This window comes from Rattus norvegicus, chromosome 7, assembly GCF_036323735.1.
Source record: "Rattus norvegicus strain BN/NHsdMcwi chromosome 7, GRCr8, whole genome shotgun sequence".
In the NCBI taxonomy this organism is placed as follows: domain Eukaryota; kingdom Metazoa; phylum Chordata; class Mammalia; order Rodentia; family Muridae; genus Rattus; species Rattus norvegicus.
In genome coordinates, this window is record NC_086025.1 from 92,702,515 (window position 1) to 92,720,776 (window position 18,262).

An 18,262-nucleotide genomic window follows, 5' to 3' on the forward strand; every position below is an offset into this window, starting at 1 on the left:
AGAGGTTTGATTAAAAACCCAGTCACTCCTCTTATACAGAGCACGGAGTGGGCACAGAGTTAGGGAGAGAAGCGAGCAGCAGTGAGATGGTAGCCTGGAGTTTGCTGCTTTGACCAAGCAGCACAGATAAGGCATCTGGGTCCTGATAGATAAATCCATCCCACAAATGGGTATGGATACCAGGCTTAAGTGAGGAGCTAGGCCATCCTGTTTGAAGGTCTTTTTTGTCGTTTCTTATAGCATTGCATTATAAGCACTCAGCCAATGCTAAGTGCAGGCTGTGATGAAGGATGAGCCCCATGGGAGATGACTGAATTGAAACCTAGACAGGTTGATCTGTGTATTGCAAAGGGCTGTGGCTTTGGACTCCAAGTGGCCTGGTTGGACTAATTGGATGGTGCTGCTGCTTCACTGAATGTTTCTGGCCTTCAATTTTCTCATCTGTAAAATGGAGATAAACTACCAACTTCAAAGAAACTTCAGTGCAATAATAAAATAAAAATAAGTATAACATGTATAAATAAACCATCTGAGCCCCAGTTTCTCTTTTATCCAACATGCTTAATTTTCTTCTATCATTAGTACTTATGGTCTAATAATGAATCTCACAAAAGCAGGGACTTTGTTCAGCATCCTGGTAGGCTCTATAAGCTGAGCATATAGTACCTACTGGTACTAGAATATAAAATAATTCATATTCTTTTGTAAATTATAAAAGAATACATTCCATTCATTTATTTCTTCATTACAATATAGAAAATGTTGACCACTGGATTGTATCAGTTATCTCTTGCTGCGTAACAAATTAACCCAACACTTAGTGCTTTGCAGCAGCAACTTCCAAGGCTACTATACTAGGAGTTTAGTGGGTGGTTCTATCTAGGGCTCTCATGGGTTTGTACTTCTGATTCTAGTTTGTCAGGATTTGGCTGATCCTATAGGATCTGTTTTCAAGGTGATTCACTCACAAGACTGCATTGCTGCCAAGGTAGGTTTTTGCTATGTAGACCATTCATGAGACTGCCTTGACTCTTTCTGATATGGCATTTGGCTTCCCTTGGAATAGGTAAGTTGTAAGGTCATGAACAAATTTCACAATGCCTTTATGATCCAGTCTTTTGCCACATAACATTTTCCTGGCATCACATCTGTATTCTATTGGTCTCAAAGACCAATTTCAACTCAGAAAGAAATAAACTGTATAAAGGCATGAATTGAGGTAAGGGATGATCACTGGGAGTCATGTCATAGAGACCAAGGGAATCGTTTGTCTACCTGTGTGACAACAGGCATGTGGTCAGCCTGCAAACACCAGGCATGCGTTCAATCATGAATATGTGTATTGGGCTCTGCTTTCCAGAAGGTGGCATCCCCTGGAAAACATAAGCCACACAAAGGCATTGAGTGTGTCCTATAAAAGCTGGTAAAAAAAAAATAAAACAAACCAAAATCAAAACAAAGAGTCTTAAGAGTTCCTGAAGTGGGTGATTTGGGAGATTAGTTTCAAAGGATGACTTGACAGAAGTCCATATGAGATGCGGGAAAGGAGTTCCAGGAAAAAAATGAGTGTAAGACAAGGATATGTGAGCCAGGGCAGGATGCAAAGTGGGGAGTGGTCACGAGTAGGGTGTCCACTTCCATTCTATGTATGTCAGTCCTGCATGAGTGTCTGCACCATTGGAACAATAACTGATATTAAAGGGTGAAAGCATGCAACATGTGGCTGAGTTTTGTCATCTTCCCGTTAGTTCCAGTCAACGTGTTCAGAGCCCCTATGTTGGGGACAAAAGCAACTTCTTGCTTGGTGCCAAGAACAGGGGACTGGCACCTAAGCTGCAATGGGTACCAGGGGGGCATGACTTGGGCATGCACCAAACTACCGAGAGGCAAACAAGAGTGAAGTAGGAACATTGAACAGGTCACAGAGCAAGGGCTCTGGAGGCTGATGGAGGACCCTGTCACTGCTGTTTAGTCTCAGCGCATCCACACACAGTTAAGTTTAACAAAAGAGGATGGTGTGATCCATTGTTGACAAAGAAACAAATCTTTGTAAAGATCAACTTGGGGTCTCTTTTTAGCTCACTTTCTGCATCTCTTACAGAACTCAGAGAGGCCAATGCTACTCTGTCCAGCTGGAATGAGGTGACCCACATCTGGGTGGATGGAAACTGTAGTAGGAGTCCCTGCTTGGGACCTAGAGGCCCTTCCAGCTCACCCCCTGAAGCAATGTCAGGCCTTAGGACGTTCTGAGCCACAGGCTAACCATCTGGAAGAAGGAAAATACAGGTCATGAAGTGTGTGCCACGTCTGGCTGGAGACAGCCAGGCTTGATACTGTTACTCAGTAGGAGTGCTTTTCCCGGGGTATCCCCTTGCAATCTTAATTCTGAGGGAATGAACACACGTCTCTCATATTCTTTTCTGGTACCTATTGCCCAGTGATCTGAGTGAAACAGCCAGGAATTGCCTCATTTTAACAGGAAGAACTCAGAAGCCAGAGGTAATAGCAGACTTCCCCAAGCAATGAATTCAGGCCTTTCTCCCACTAAAAGTGGGGCAGAGAAAGGCTTCAGGATGGCCTGGCAGGGACTTGAGGGGTGGAATCTTACTCAACCAGCAAAGGCCAAACTAAGGATGCAGAGCTCTATGAACAGCCTCTAGAATTGGAGCAAGCCAGGACTGAATCATATCCCTACCCTAGTCAGTTGACAGGACTGGATCATACCCATACCCTAGTCAGTTGACAGGACTGAATCACATCCCTACCCTAGTCAGTTGACAGAATCCAAAGGGCAGCCATTCACTCCTCTCCCAACCTTTCCTGTATATTCTCTCTGTTGCCCAAGGCTCCAAAGCTTCACCCCTCTATAGTCACATCCAAAGGCAATAGCCAGGCACCAGCACACTTCCCATTCCAATGAGGGAGGCTAATGTAATACCCAATCATCATCACCTACACCACTGAGAATGCCCTCTCCAGGAAGGCAGTGTTAGTTAATAAATCAGCTTACAAACATCTCAAGAAGGCTATCTAGTACATGTAAAAAGGAGTTAGGTCTGGTCCGCATCCTCATCCTGTTTGACAAAGTAAAGGAACAGAATAAGGTCCCACTTGAGCAAAGCCCAAGGGAAGTAGAGCCCAGTTCTTCAGAGTACGTCAGAGGTGTCCCACAAAGACTTGGTGGGAAGACATACTTTCAAGTGAGCCTTGGAGTTGTGCCTGTCCGGTGGAATGGGTGGAGAAAGACATCTTAGGGAAAGAAACAACTTGAACAAAGACAGAGCAGTGTGACACATTCCACCCCTGCCCCCAAGGCTTCTGTGAGGACCTGCAGACAGCTACACAAGGAGCAAGTCCCACAGAGTGATGTGGAAGAGGAGATTGATAAATCTGGGCAGAGAGGGAAAGCCTGGACCAGAAAAAGACCAAGGTGAAGGTATGGAGCTTGCCCTGAAAGTCAAGATTGAAGAGAGCCTAAGCCAGAAGGCAGTGTCGACACATCCTCATAATGGCAGTGGGGTCCCAGGCAAGATACTTAACCTCTCTGCGCCTCTGCTTCCAAATCTTTCATGAGGATAATGAGACATTTTACTCAGAGGGGCTGATTGCTATGTAAGCCAGGACTGTGTTAACAAGAAGCTGGCATCACAAGACCATTTTAGAAGGAACCATATAGTTTCTAGGGCCAAGAAAGAAAAGAAGGCTGGACCAGATGCACCACAATAGGAGGTGACTGCCGGGGCCCAGGTGCCAGGTGATGGTGGCCCAGTGGGAAGCATTAAGCAGGATCTGAATCAAAGACCAAAGAGCCTTCAGAATAGCAAGTGGGAGCAGTGAGGGAGGAGGGGGTCTGAGAGCATCAAGAGATGACATAGGAGTCCCAGGAAGTCGTCGATAAAGAAGTAGGGCTTTCCCAGCCAGACAAATGCTCCAGGGGACAGGAGCAGACTAAGAAGACAGCTGGCAATGAAAGGCAGTGGAGAGAGGACAGTCTAGCCATTGCAGTCCCTGAGAAGACCTTGTCAAAATATAGACGAGTTGGACAGAGGTTTCTCCTTACAAGCAGCGTAGGAAACAGCTCTCGAATTCTTGGCTGTAGCTGCCATTAACAACAGTGGGTCTCTTAGAAATAAAGCTACCCCTGCCCCCATACACTCAAAGCAGTTGAAAAGTCAAAACAATAGTCAGATCCCACGACTGAAGACAATCTTCCAGCTATTCTCCTGGTTTTGAACAAGACCTCGTCCACATTGGAAATGGAAAACTATGTTGTTGCCTGTATACAGTGGCCTTTAGTCCCTCACCACGGACAGCTCAACATCCTCTGAGTACAATATGACCTTTCAGCTCTACTACCTGACCTCATAACACCAAACCCTCTTCTACCTTCTCTTCCTCACTGGCACCAGATAGTCCTGGAACTTGCAAGTCTTTATTATGTTCCAGAACAAGAGTGATGAGATGTAATTCTTGTCTCATTTCTGACCTTTTGAGGGACTTTGTTTTTTTGTTATGCTCGACCTGGGTGCTTCCCACCCTCTATCAGAATATCATGGGCACTTTCTGGAAGGCTGTGGAGAAGGAAGCATCCCCATAATTGAGGAGCCAGTTTTTCCTGTCCAGGTTACAGATTACCATGCCTAGACGACAACAGAAGCAGAACCCTGAATGGAGAGGCTCTTGCCTGCTGCTGCAGACCCCAAGTCTCCGCCCAGTGAAGGAGTCCGTCTCTGTAGGTTCAGTCTGCTTTTGGCTGGGTGAGCAGCAGCTGCTCACTGTTTCCATGCTGTCTTTGGAGGCCTTGCTATCTGGCATTGTGTGGGAAGGCTATGGGCTACATATAAACTCTGGCCTGTTAGGGCCTTTTTCTATGAGATGAGTTCCTAGGAATGAGCCTTCTGGTTGAAGTGGATGGTCCCCCAGTGATCTTGGTTGCACAAGCCTCTGGGACAATTACCTTGTCACTCTCTTTTGCCTTACATGACAGTTCTCACGTCTCATCCTCTGTGCTACTAACATCTGGGGCCAGAGTAATCCTTTTTGTGGGCAGGGGAGAGGGAGACTGGCTGTCGAATGCATTGTAGGATGTGTGGTGGCACCTTACATCTGCACCCACAAAATGTCAGAGCACCTTTGTCCCATTTAGTTGTGACCATCCCAAATGTCTCTTAAAAGATTACCGGATGTCCTCTGGAGACAGGGAACTCACAGGGTGAGACACCTGTCTAATTCGGCTCTTTATTCTCTTCTAATGTTTTGCAGAGTTCTTGGCATAGGGCCCAGGTGTCCAGTGAGGGACAAAAATGCGAATCACCTTCTGTGTGGTAGTGGCCATTAAAAACTTCTCTCGATGGTCACTGTATAGGAGCTCCCTTGCCTATCTTTCCCCCGGGTCACATTCAAGTTATGGAGCAAGCTCTGCTGCTTTTCTACCTCTGGGGAGACTTTGTGACCCAGCTCTTCTACCTCAAATTCTCCGGATTAAGAAATAGCAGAGACTTGCCAGGCTGAGATAACAGATGTCTAAGTGGATGGAGGACTTGTGGCCAGCAAGACTCTGGAAACCCAGACATTGCCTAAGTTCTCAGGTCCTTGGCACAGATTGGAGGTCATGGGAGAAACAATCTTCACGACTGACTGAGACACTGTGAAAGCTTGGAGTTTAGATCAGGTTGCTGGGTTGGTTTCTGGCATACCTGACTTCTGACTTGGGATCGGTACCATGGCAAGTACAAAGTGCTAAATATTGTATCAATAGCAGCTAATATTTATTGAGTGCTTACTATGTACTAGACACTGTGCCTTCAGCTTTTGATGAATTTTCTCCTTTGATCTTTGCGAAGTTCCCATGAGTTAAGTCCCATTGATTGTAATCTCGAGTTAAAAATAAGGAACTGAAGACATATTCTCAAGGTGGTAGATGCAAGACAGCAAAAATCCCAGCCACGTAGCACCCACTCTGAGCCAAGCACTGTTTGCTACTTTGCAGGCACTGATTTATTTAATTCTCACAACAACCTATTGAAGGAGGTACTATTACCATGTCAGTCTTTCAGAGAGAGGGTCAAGTACCACCACCTCGTAGTTGACAGGCTTGGACTTTGAACTGGGGGAGCTTGGCTGCAAAGTCTGTGCCATCCAGCTAGTAAACTGAGCTTTTGAGGCTCCGGGCCCCACTGTCTCCTCCACACTCTCCTACATAACACCGTAGCTGCACATTAGTAGTAAAAAGGAGGATTTGGGTGGAACATGAAGGGAGCTAGAGCTAGAATGACTTCTTCACAGAAAGCTGTGAACTGTTGGTTCTGCTTGCATCAAACACCAAGACCATCTTCTCCACATGGAAGGTCATTAGCTCTCTATACAAGCGAAGCACCATTGCTCAGACAAAGACTGATAACTGAGGCTAGCCAGTCTGTGTAAGGTGTCTTCAGGGAGCGTCACAAGGCAGAGCTTGATCAGAGGAGGAGAAAAAGATAAAACTGTGTCATCAGGAAATGATAGGAACAAATTGAGAGGATTCAGCCTGGAAAAGTGCGTGGTGTCACACAGATAGATGTCTTTAGTAAGTAACCCTGAGATTCTGAGGGTTAGACCAGGGAGGGGTTCATATCACACGATACTTCTTGCACTTGGCAGCTGGGCACAGCCCTTCTGAATGGATGGGTCTCCCTTTCACTAGGTTCATGACCCCCTAATGCAGTGAAGGACTTTCTATAGATCCTGGTTTAAGCTAATAGAAGATATTACTGTTCCCTTTTACTCATTGAACTCTAAGTATGAACAGCATACTGTGAGATAGTAGCAAATTTGTCATTTTATAAGAATCACACTGACAATGGAATCAATCATAAAAGCGTTCCTTGTATCCATTTACGTAAAGATGCATTTTAGAGTGAACTGACTTACAGAGAAGCTCCACCCATGAAGCCTCTTCAACATGGCTGTCTAAACAAGATCTCAACAAAGACAGCACCAATGACATGCTAATACGAAAGGGGCAAATCTCCCAAGTCTTCAGCCTTAGGCAAAGAACTATAGGTGACTAAGGAATGCCAAAAGGAGGAAAAAAGTCTTCCCTGGGAAGGGCCCCCAAATTGATGATCCAGTACCATGTACGTGGTCATCTCTGAAACTGTACATGTCCAAAGACTGACCCGGTTGTATATATGTATTTAGAAATGAGAGGCCATGCATTTGAGAGAGAAAGCAGGGAGGGACTGGAGGAGAAAATGATATATTTTAATTTCAAAACGGAAAAAGAAAAAATTTAAGAGTGAATTGACTTATGCAGGATTTGCATTAAAATGCTTAAGAAAGGATAGTTAAGACAGTCGTGGCAAAACATTGAAGGTTCTTGGATTCAGGTACTGACTGTAGTTTCCTGCTTTCTTTTCTGTTTGGAAAATTTTATAACAGAAATTATATTAATGGATTTTTAACCCATAAGTAGTTTGACAATTGGCACATGGCTAAATTTGGTGTTGCAATGTTTGACCACCTGTTGATAGAATCCAGCCTCTCTTACGGACACAGATCAGGGCCCAACTCTAGGCTTTACCTTGGCTCTTGCATTGGCCTCCCTTGAAGCATCCCCCTTTCTCTACACTGTACACTTAAAATCAAAATGTAAAAGCACGAAACCACACACTTTGGGGATACCATATGATGGTTCCATACATCGTGCAATGCTCAGATCAAGATAACTCTACCTGCCTCCTCACTGACTGCTTCTCTGTGATAAAAGCATTCCAAGTCCCAGTGCAATGGCGTGTGAGGCTTCCTCCGAACGCACACCAGCTATGTATGCCAAGGAGCACTCCAAAGGAATCTTCTTTTATTCCAGGCAAACTGCCTAAACCAGTAGTATCCTTGTTCAGTGTTACAGCAGGAGGAGGTCCAGCTTCATCCGAGGGGAAATTTAGGGTGGCTGCCAACTGGTGGGGTGGGGGTAGAATTAGCTATAAGGTTTTATTTTGATTGTGTGTGTGTATGTGGGGGCTGAGGTGGCATGCGTGGAGGAGCACACAGAGACCAAAAAACAGTACTGGATCTCCTGGAACTAGACTTACAGATTCCATGTAGACCGCTGCAGGAGTGCTCCCAGCCCGAGCCACCTCTCTCGTCTCAAGCTATCAAATTTGAAAACCTGAAAATCTGGCGTAGGCAATTTGGCCTTGATGTGTCGGTCCTCCTCCCCACAACTGAAGATGGACTCTCCGTGCTTTCCAGTTTGGCACACATAACAGCCACTCTGATACATCAACCAACACAGAAATTCTCAGATGTCCACATTTCCAGCACACAGACGTGCATAGGCATGTGCATGTGCGGAGTTGGGGGAGGAAGTAAAAAAAAAAGTGAACACATGAAACATTGGGTTTTATTTCCAAAACTAACCCCCAAAGCTAATGAAAATGGCTCGTGTGAGAGTGGCTGAGCAGGGTAGGGAGATGAAATTGTTGAATTATGTTACATGTGATAGAGAAACAAGATTAAACTAAGAAAAAAGAATGCACCAACTGCCCTGGTGGCAGATTGTGACGTGAGAACAATGTAAATGTTTTACTCTAAGTCAGAAAACAAAATGTCATAGCTAAAAACGGAAAAAACCTGGAAACAAATGGAATTACCAACCCAGCAGGATGGTGGCACAAAATTAAGGAATGTCAAAACACCCCAAGACCCACTGTGCTAACAGAGCAGCTAAAGCAGTGGTTTACAACCCGAGGCACGTTTGTCACCCACAGATGATGCCTGCGGACCACTGGGGACATTTATTTTGTCACAATTGGAAGGTTGCTAGTGGCATCTAAGAGAATGGTTGTAGAGGCTGTGACGCACAGTGCCATCCCCACAATAATTAATCCAGCCCCAAACATGTGTGGCTGAGCACTTGTCCTGCAGGAGTATATTATAAAGATGAAGAGGACTAAAAAGTTACCTTTTTTCAGGTCCATGGTATGAGCAATAATTTAACACCATTGCTTCTAGCAATAATTTAATACCATTGAATAGTCCACATTTATTAGTGCTTGATGCATGTATTCATATTTTGCAAGAAAGATAATAAAATGCAACAATCCTAAAAGTTCTTGTGCCTGGTGCCTAATGCTGCCCACCCTGACTCTTTGGGACATTCTACTCTCCAATGCCCCGTCCTCCAATGGGCTTCAATGGGTCCCTCAGAGCATGGTGGTCTCACATATAGACAAGCACCTTTCATAATGGCTTGCATCCAAGAGGCAGAACATGGAGAGCCAAATCTTCCAGTGGCATGATGTCATTCCCACTGGATTCCAACCAAAGCAATGCCTGGGCACACTCTGCATCAAGATGGTGGTGGGACAGACCACATCTTGACTAGGCATGGCAAGGTAACAGAACAGAAGACAATGAGTAAAGGGAGGTCTTGTGGTGGCCCCAGTTAATCACAGGTGCTCAGATGATGAGGGGCACGGCCTCCATACCAGTGGCTATAAATAAACAAGGCTTTTGAGTCTGGAGATAAAAAAGCACGAGGGTTCCTAGTCATTTTGCACTGTAACCTTAGTTCACCCGACATGTCTAGATTCACCTATTGTCCAGAACCCTGAGTCACTGCTCATTTCCAGATGCATTTCCAGGTCTGTTTTCCCCAAGAGTGGTGTGACTGAGAGGGAACGTTGCCTGGGTGCCACAGGAAGTAAGTCCAGCAACTGGTGCAGTCCTCTCCCTCCCCAGGAGCCAGAGCTTGGGAGACCCTGCCCTGAGAAGGGTGCTTGTGTGCCCGTTCTTGTAGAGGAAGCAATGGCGGGGCCAAGCAGCCCTGCGCTCAGAATCACTTTTCCTCAGCCTTTCCATCATCCTGGCAACAAGAGTAGAAAAACCATGAGTTAAAACTCTGGAAAACCTGAGCAAAATGAGGTCTCAAGGAAACAGTGGGGTGCGGGGGCTGCGGGTGGAGGAGCACGTTTTTAAAGAAGCAAATGTCTCTAGAGCAGCCTCCCCACACAGCTTTTCAGCTGGGGAGACGAGCAGTTGCGGAGATGGGGGTAGCTCATGTTCGAAAGTTCTAGGAACCGGTGCATTGGGAATTTGAAAGTGAAACCACAGGATACCTGTCTGTGGTGGACTTCCTGGCCTGAACGCAGCAGTCCCTTTCTGGGGGGAGATTTCTCTGGCGCTGTTTCTGGGAGCCTCCTTGGGCAGGGCGCCCTAAGGTGAGGAAGTGAGGGAGGCTGGCTAACGTCCCCTCCTCCATACAAATGTGTCTGTCTGGTCCTGTGGAGGCTGCTGGCCTTTTCATCCTTTCCTGCCAGGCCCAGTGCCCCTAGCTCATGAGTGTTGTTCTACACTCAGGGTGCTGTGGAGGCTAACTATCCAGATCTGAGGGAGGAGGCCAGCGAGCAGGAGGAGAACTTGTTTGGCATAAAGGAGGAGCAAGAGAATCCATTCTCTTTGCTGGAGCCCTGGTGACTAACCTCAAATCTGAGCAGGAGAGAATGAATACTTCTCTGCTGCCAGGTAGGTCTCATTCAAGCCTCTCTGGTCTGAGTGAACTCTTGTCTCAGGGCACTTAGCAAGCAACAACCTGGGGCTGAGCAAATCCTATTGTTCAAACAAGGGTTTTCCTTGGTATTTCCGCCCCCAGGTGTCCTAGGCCTTCTAGGTTCCGGCAAATATTTCTGCCCACTCGGTGGCCACATGCCCTTAGGGTCACGTTGCTCCCTTTCTTGTCAGATAGCACATGTCTTAATTTCTTTGGGGAATTAAAAAAAAAGTGCCTTTTCTCTTGCACTTCACGTTCATGCGGTCCTGATCAACTGTCCTTCATGACTCTCTAAGAGACGGCGGGCAGATACCCAGACTGGTCAAAGAGCACCTTATTCTGAGCAGAATTGCCGACTCAGAGGTGAGCTGGTGTTGTGAACTGGGCCAATCAGAAACTTCCCAAAGACTTTATGTATGGCTGCTGATGCTATCTATATCTTCCACAATAGTCAGCAAAGGATTCCTTACATGGAGGGATATTGGTGCCAACTGCCTGAATTCTTGAGGCTTAACCTGTGAGGCAGCACAGCCAAGAGAGGAGTCCTGACACCATGGTTTGAGTCCTTCCAGGAGAGTCTAATAAATAATAATAGCAATATCTCATTCGTCCTCCGGTCTTGCCTGTGTGCTATTACCCAGAATCCTCTGCAAGACTATCAGTAAATAAAGAGACCATGTCAAGGGTATTCCTTTCCCACCCCAAGCCTTAAAGGACAGAAGACAGTTGTGCTTTCAACTGAGATATGGGGACCAAGAAGAGCAGGGAGGTGGCTTAGGCACAAACCATGCTAAACCAGATCTTGTCCATAGGTATTTGTACATGAAACGGACTGGAAGCAAATGTTTTTAAAGGCTCTGAGGATTCCTATTGTCCAGGACACTAACCATGAGTCTGACCTGAGAAATCACTTGACCTTTAGAGAGCTGCCTGTGCTCCCCGCCTATACTGGGAGGAAGAGGCTTAAAAAGAAAAAAAGAAAAAAAAAAACAAAACAAAAAAAAACAAACTAGTTGGTACCACCAAGAAGAACCATCACCTTCATTGCATCCTTGCATCCTAAAAGACAGCCAAGGGAGGCTTCTCTAAAAAGCACAGTCAAGACTGCCACATGAGTTGACCAAGAGACTCGCCTGCTGACAGAGAAAAAAAGAACACATTTCCGGTTCTTGGCCAGCAGAACTTGCAGGTCGTTGCTGAGGACCAGTGGTTGACAGGCATGACATTCCCTTTGACCTGCTCTCTGATTCCTGCTCCCCAGTTCCTCTGCTGCTAGCATGTCCTGGGTGTGAGGGAGCCCAGGGCTGGCAGTATGTCAGGAGAGTGAGCTTTGTCTGTCCTCACCCTGGCCCTGACCTGATGGCTTGAAGAGCCCACCTGGCTGAATCAGATTTGAAACCTGACTCCCCTGAAGAGAGAGCACACGTTGTCTGTGGGAGTGGGTGGACCCGCAGATATGTGGTACCCTAAGGAGACACTGTTAGATGCCTTCAGTGTTACCTGCTCCCTTTTAGAAGGCATCTGATTCTGGTCTAGGCATGAGGCAGCCTTTTACCAGCCTCCTTTTCTGCTAAAGGTGGCCAGGTTCTCCCCCTGAAAATGAGATGTGATCAAAGGGACCCCAAGGTGGCTTTCACAAGAGGCAGCACCTATTTCTGTACCCTCCTGTGGGGTTGGGGTGTTCATGCCCACCTTGTTGGGATAGTATAATCCGAGGCCATCCTAAACTAAAACCCAGCCATTTGGCCAGTGTCAAAGCTTCTGAACCTGTAAACCCAGCAGTCTTGAGTAAATATGCATGCGTATTTGCTTCTCCGGGGGACTTCTGTTAATTTAGTAATTCTACTTGGGAGGCCATAGAAAGCATCGCCTATAAAAAAAAAAAATGACAGCAATCCAGGAAAGCAAAAACCCATTAAATAAAAGAGCAAACATTTGAAAAGCACAAAGAATTTTAAGGTCTCTTATTTTAAAATGCTGTTAGCAAAGCAAGTGTCACATAGCTTTCCAGCCAGCTGCAAAATAGGCAGAGGTCTAGACAACATTTGTGGTGTCTTCTCCGTCTCTGTAAAATCCCTGATAGGACTAGTCAGTGATAAAGGACGTTACTACACACATAGATAGATGTATGGCCGAACACGTCCACAGTGTAACCTTCAACCCCACCCCATTTCTCCTAAAATACATGCCCCGCTGAAAATGCTATCTCGGGGGCTAAGGCAGCAACAGGCAATGAACTCATTTCTACTGTGCCATCATCTCGTCTGACTTTGGCACTCTCTCACCAGTTCAGGAACAATGTATGCCAATGACCCATGCACTTGGTTTTAAACTATTGTTCGTAGACTGACCTGACTACCCTCGCGCAAGCCACAAAGCAGCATCAGCAAATCCTTCATGGCACAGGAAGGGGAGGGGAACAATCAAAGTCCTTGATTCGGGAGCCTGACCTTCCCCTCTGGTTTATGAAGTCATTTGTTGACAGACGTTTTGTAATTAACGCCACAATCTGTGTGAGTGTCACCTGCCATTTGAGGTGTGTAGTGTCTATAAAAGACTGGTTTATTGGTGGTGCAATGCTAATTATGTTTATCTGAGAGCTTGATTACAAATCTGTAATGAATGTTTAAATGTCTGGGAAAATTCAGTGTTATAGTTTTATGTTTTGGTGGGCTACGTGCAAATAGTAAATAGAAATGTTCCGTGATGAATAGTAAATGAAATTTTAATTTTTAAGGGATTAATGGGCACAGGTCATCAAATGAAAGGAGGGTAAAAGTGAAGTCTTCTACCTGAACAGCTTCTTAGACATTAATGCTTCTCCTAGCAAATTGTCGTAAGGACAGCTGATTGGCTCCTGTGGATCCTAGTCACCATTTCCATAAAAGAGGCTGGGTTTAATCTTTGCTAAAGATTCATCCATCATTAAGATACTGGACAACCGTGAAATTTCCAGAAACCTTTGCGTACATTTATATCCCATTGTTAGCACGCTAGAATAATGAGTCACCCAGATAAACAGAAGTCCTACCTTCGAGAGGCATTTGTCCCTCTAACATGCCTCTCATTCTTTTACAGGATGGCAGCCGCCTCTGTAGAAACAGACTGTCACCTTTATTTCAAGGCACTTGTCTGATGGCTGAGTCTTCCACTTACAATTGAAACTCGGCCTTGGGAGAGTTTGTTTCAGGATCCTAGCCTGCATACCCTCTAGAACCAAGTAGAGGAACCTAGCTTCCCACATACATCTCCAGAGAGCCTCAATCCAGGAGCCACTCTACAGCGTCCTGCATCACCCCATCCCCACAGGTACTGGGAATTTTTTCTCCAGGATCCCAGCCTGTATAGCCTCCTGCACCAAGTATGTCTTTCCCTGCTTAGGCCAGACTACATTGTATAGGAGCCCCTCTACCAGATTTGCGCTGCTCCCAGTCTTGGTCAGAGAAGCATTTTATTATAGTGGGTAGGAGTTAATGTTTTGGGGGTAATCCCTTATTACTGACTTATCACAAACTTATTACTGTTCAAAGTGCTGAGAATCAGCAACTGTGAGTGTTCAGCTGCAGAGGGCGGGGGTCTCTATATTAATGTCCCATTCCCAGACTCAGGAAATGTCTCAGAAGTGGGGATGGGGGGAATGCGAGAGCCAGAGAACTGTGAGATGCTATACTGCAGACAATGTGGCTGTTGTATACATGCACTTACAGCAGCTCTGGTTACCTTGTGCACAGGACTTGCATAAGATCAAGCCAGCGAAAAATTCCAGAATGGAGAAGGGAGGGCCTCTGGAGATGCCACCCAAGGAGCTTTTGGCAGTTGAGGGCTACCAGGGAAAGAAGACACATGTTTCTTTCCAAGGTAAGGCCACTGGTAGAGACCCAACGCCCAGGTGCATGTGGACAGCACAAATTTGATGCAATAGGTTAAAAAAATAAACTAATTTTAAAGGACATGGAGTTGGGTGGAAGATGTGAGGGGGATGGTCCTGGAGGGGGTGAGGGGGCCAGGATCGGGATGGCTGAGATACATTGTATACATGTATGAAATTTTCAAAGAATTAAAAAAACAAAAGTCTTTTAGATCATTACTGGCTTCGGCTCATTGGCTGCTGCCAATACATTGTCTGCATTTATATCTCCCTGCCAATGGAAGAACCTTACGGCTTCTTAATTGGTGGGAAAAGACATTTCATAAAGGGTGAATGTGTGAAGGCCCCCCAATCCCACTCACAGAGTGGCTTCCCTTTCTCACAACCAACCTTGTTTTACAACTCGAACTAAAATTCAGAGAGGGCAAATGACTCAAGATTATAAAGCTGGTCCTTCCTGGACCTGAGAAAGACTCAAACCCAAGTTAGCTGACTTCAAACCCAGCTGCTTTTCAAGATAAAGAGCCCCTGTATCTCTACAGTCATGAGGTTTGGCACCAAAACTGCTTCCCAGTTCACCACAGTCTCTATGTGGGTCTCAAGAACAAGAAATCTTTAGACCTGACTGGGCCTACTCCCTCCTCTCTGCTATATTAGCTCAGGAAGGAAAAAAAGGGTGGGTTCAATTAAAATGTCTTAGTAAAATAAGCCAAGAGATGATCCAGGGTGCTCCTGACTTCCTGCCCCTCTGCCTGTGCCCGGTGTCCAGCCCTTAGGTCTGCTGCACTGTGACAGAGTGCCAACCACTAACTGCCAACTGTTAACTGTTAACTGCCCAGGACTGCTGAGCATGATGTCAGGCCTGATCATGTGACTTGTTTTGGCCAATGGGGTGTGAGCCAGCAGCTGCTGGTTCTTCCTTCTTTCCACTGTTGTTTTTTCCCTCCATGCAATGGACCATCTAGACTAGATGCTGCTAGCCACGAGAGGGTCCCACAGCAAAAAGGATTGCAAGCTGAGCTTAGGCCAACTTCAAGGGATGTGTTGATTAACCAAGCTGTGCTGGGAGCCTCTGAGATTGCAAGCTCACCATTTGTTGTCACAGCCGAATTTAACCTGTGCCAACACAGTCTAAGACTCATTTCTTTGTATTAAAAAATATTTTTTTTAGCTCTTATCGGGCACTAGGCTCTTTGGGAACTGATGCTATATCTTCCAAAGCTAGACCAGAGGTCCAGGCAGACAATGATGAAGGATTTTAGAAGGATACTATAGAAACCAAATGGAGTCCAGATTGGTCGGATGGAGCCACACATTCATAGAAGTTGGATGGGTGTCACTCTGTACTCTATTCACTCCCATTGCTATTCAAGAAATAGTGCGGGGCATGGCTGCATTTGGCATTTCCAGGGGGGTCACACTTTGGGGCCTGGAGTGATTCTGGGGGCCAAAGTTCTTAAATCTTTTATGTCCCAACATCTAACCAGTACTTCCTAAAACATCATCTCTGAATCTTGCTGTTTGTGTCTTTGAGTCAACAACTTACACTGAAACTCAATAGTAAGGGTCAGTGACATGGCTCAGTAGGGTTGTCTTTTTTATCATTATTATTTTTCATAGCGCTTGCTGCCAAGCCTGACAACCTGAGTTCGATCTCAGGACCCACATGATGGAGAGAGAGGATAGACCCTGCAAGTTGTCCTCTGACTTGCACACGTGTACTGTGTCTTGGGATGCACAAGATAAATAAATGTAATGAAAAACCTTTTAAAAAGAAACACAGGGATGAGGAGATGACTTAGGTTATAAAAGCACATGCTGCTCTTCCAGAAGACTCATATTCAGTTCCCAGCATCCATGTCGGGGGCTCGTAACTGCCTGTAACTCCAGTTCCAGGGGATCTGTCTCTCTGTTCTGATTCTCCTCACACCATGTATGTGCACAGACACAAGTACACATGATGAAAATAAAAGAAGCATAATACAAGAGGGAAAGACAGAGGGAAAGGAGACAGAGAAAACAGAGAGAGGGAGGGAGATGGGTCACAGGGATGGATGCCTTAAATGTCAATCGTCCTAGGCACCATGGCCTGTGTGGAAGGAAAAAGCCTCAGAGGAAAGCTTCTTGGTCCAGGTAATCATCAAGAAGCCTCCGATGTTTCTTCTGTCATGTCCTGTGGTCCGTGTACTTGGTTTTGGGTCAGGAGTATAGCAGAGCGGCTATGAGTGAAGAGAAGTTGAGAAAGACCTTGACCATGTCTATGTCTCCCTTACACTGCCCATATGGCATTGACACCAGAATGAACTCAGAAGGAAAAATGCCCTTCATGATTGTCCCACATTGAGCTGATATAAAGAGGTGGTCTCATCCCCATGGCAGTCAGGAAATACAGGCTGGTGCAGAAGGGCCCATTTCAGGAACTTCTTTCCTCACTTACAATGCGTGTCAGCATGTCAGCGAGCAGCTCAGGGAACTGCTGGGCCCCAGCACAGTAGCAGTCTGCAGCTGGGATGTGGCTCATTGGGACTCTTCTTCAGCTCTGGTGATAGATTTGGATGTCTCCAGATGTGCTATGGAAAATGTTACCTGAAGCTGTCACGAGATGTCACTTGTCATATCCCCAAAGTACCCCAGGGTCACTGACAACCTTCAACCCACGGCTCATGTATCCTGAATTACAACCAGAGCATCCCTGCTGCTCTCTGGTGACATGGAAGTGGTATCTATCCCCTCTCCTTTCATCCAGCACCAAATGACCAACTCCCAGAGGTCTCCTTCTCCAGATCCTTATTCCAAGTCACAGGCTTCAACCATTGCCTCCACCCAGGGGTGCTGTCTCCAGAGTAGACAGAAAACAATGTCTATGCATATAGCTGTTAACCATGCTCCATAGGTAGACAATGTGTCTTAAAATATTATCCTCAGACTTGGGCTGATGAGATGATTCAGTAGAAAAGGCCCACCTGACTTAGATTCCTAAGACCCACTTGGTGGGAGGGGAAAACCGGTCCACAAGTCATCCTTTGACCTCCACATCTATGCTGTTAAATACACACACACACACACCACAAAGACTTACAATAATTTTTAAAAAAAGTCCTCAAACTCTGTCTTTTGAAGTGGTCCCATTAGTTGGGACAAGGAAAGTCTTCTCAAGTCCCTCTCGCAGGCCGTTCCTCCTGAGCCTGCATGTTGAACAGACCAGATTCCCTCCCTTGGGCCACATTTGGATGCTGTCCACTGGTCAGTGGATGAGTAAGGTGTTCTTGGGGGAAACATCTTTCCTCCAGAAGCAGGGTGGGCAGCTGAGGGGTAGGAAGTCACAAATGTCACGAGAGATTGCAAAAAAAGGGGGGGGGTGGTGCAACAAGCGCACTGATTCAAGCCTGTTCTTGAAAAGCTTGTTCAACTTAAATCTCCAGTGACTTCATTGGAAATTTTAAGTCATGGGATTTCTCCCCCACCCTCTTCGGATACAAATAGGCAAGTCTAACAAAGGGATCCATGTGGTTTGTTTCTGCCTGAACATTCACAAGGGATATTTATTCTCAAACACTGGAGACACCTGAACATGTATGTTGTGTGTCCAGCTTTCTGGAGACAGGAAGAAAACACAAAAGTACAGGTTCCCCATGGGCCAGCTTTGACCTCAGCATTTCCGACAATCAGCCAATTTTTACCTCCCAGTCAGTCCCTGATATAGCTCCTTCAAAGTCATCCCAAGACTGCCGGTGAGGAGACGGAAACACACAGGTGTCACATGGTTTGTCTGAGAGGCAAGCTTTCGGGCAGTTGCCTGATAAACGTTGTGTTTGTTCATTAAAAGAATTATGTAGACCCATGATTCTTGAACTGAACTGAAA

The 18,262-nt window shown here is 45.9% G+C and overlaps 1 long non-coding RNA gene across 17 annotated transcripts in view; it reads right to left on the reverse strand.

The window, feature by feature from the left end:
* The window catches only part of LOC134479916 (uncharacterized), a 72,728-nt gene that overhangs the window by 17,972 nt on the left and 36,494 nt on the right, over positions 1-18,262 (reverse strand). For 15 of the 17 annotated variants that reach the window (XR_010053826.1, XR_010053822.1, XR_010053820.1 and 12 more), the window contains one exon: positions 1-18,256. This exon is cut by the window's left edge and continues 17,972 nt beyond it. This is a non-coding gene — a long non-coding RNA (uncharacterized LOC134479916). The remainder of the gene's footprint in view (positions 18,257-18,262) is intronic. The other 2 variants (XR_010053829.1, XR_010053817.1) reach the window with 2 other exon arrangements.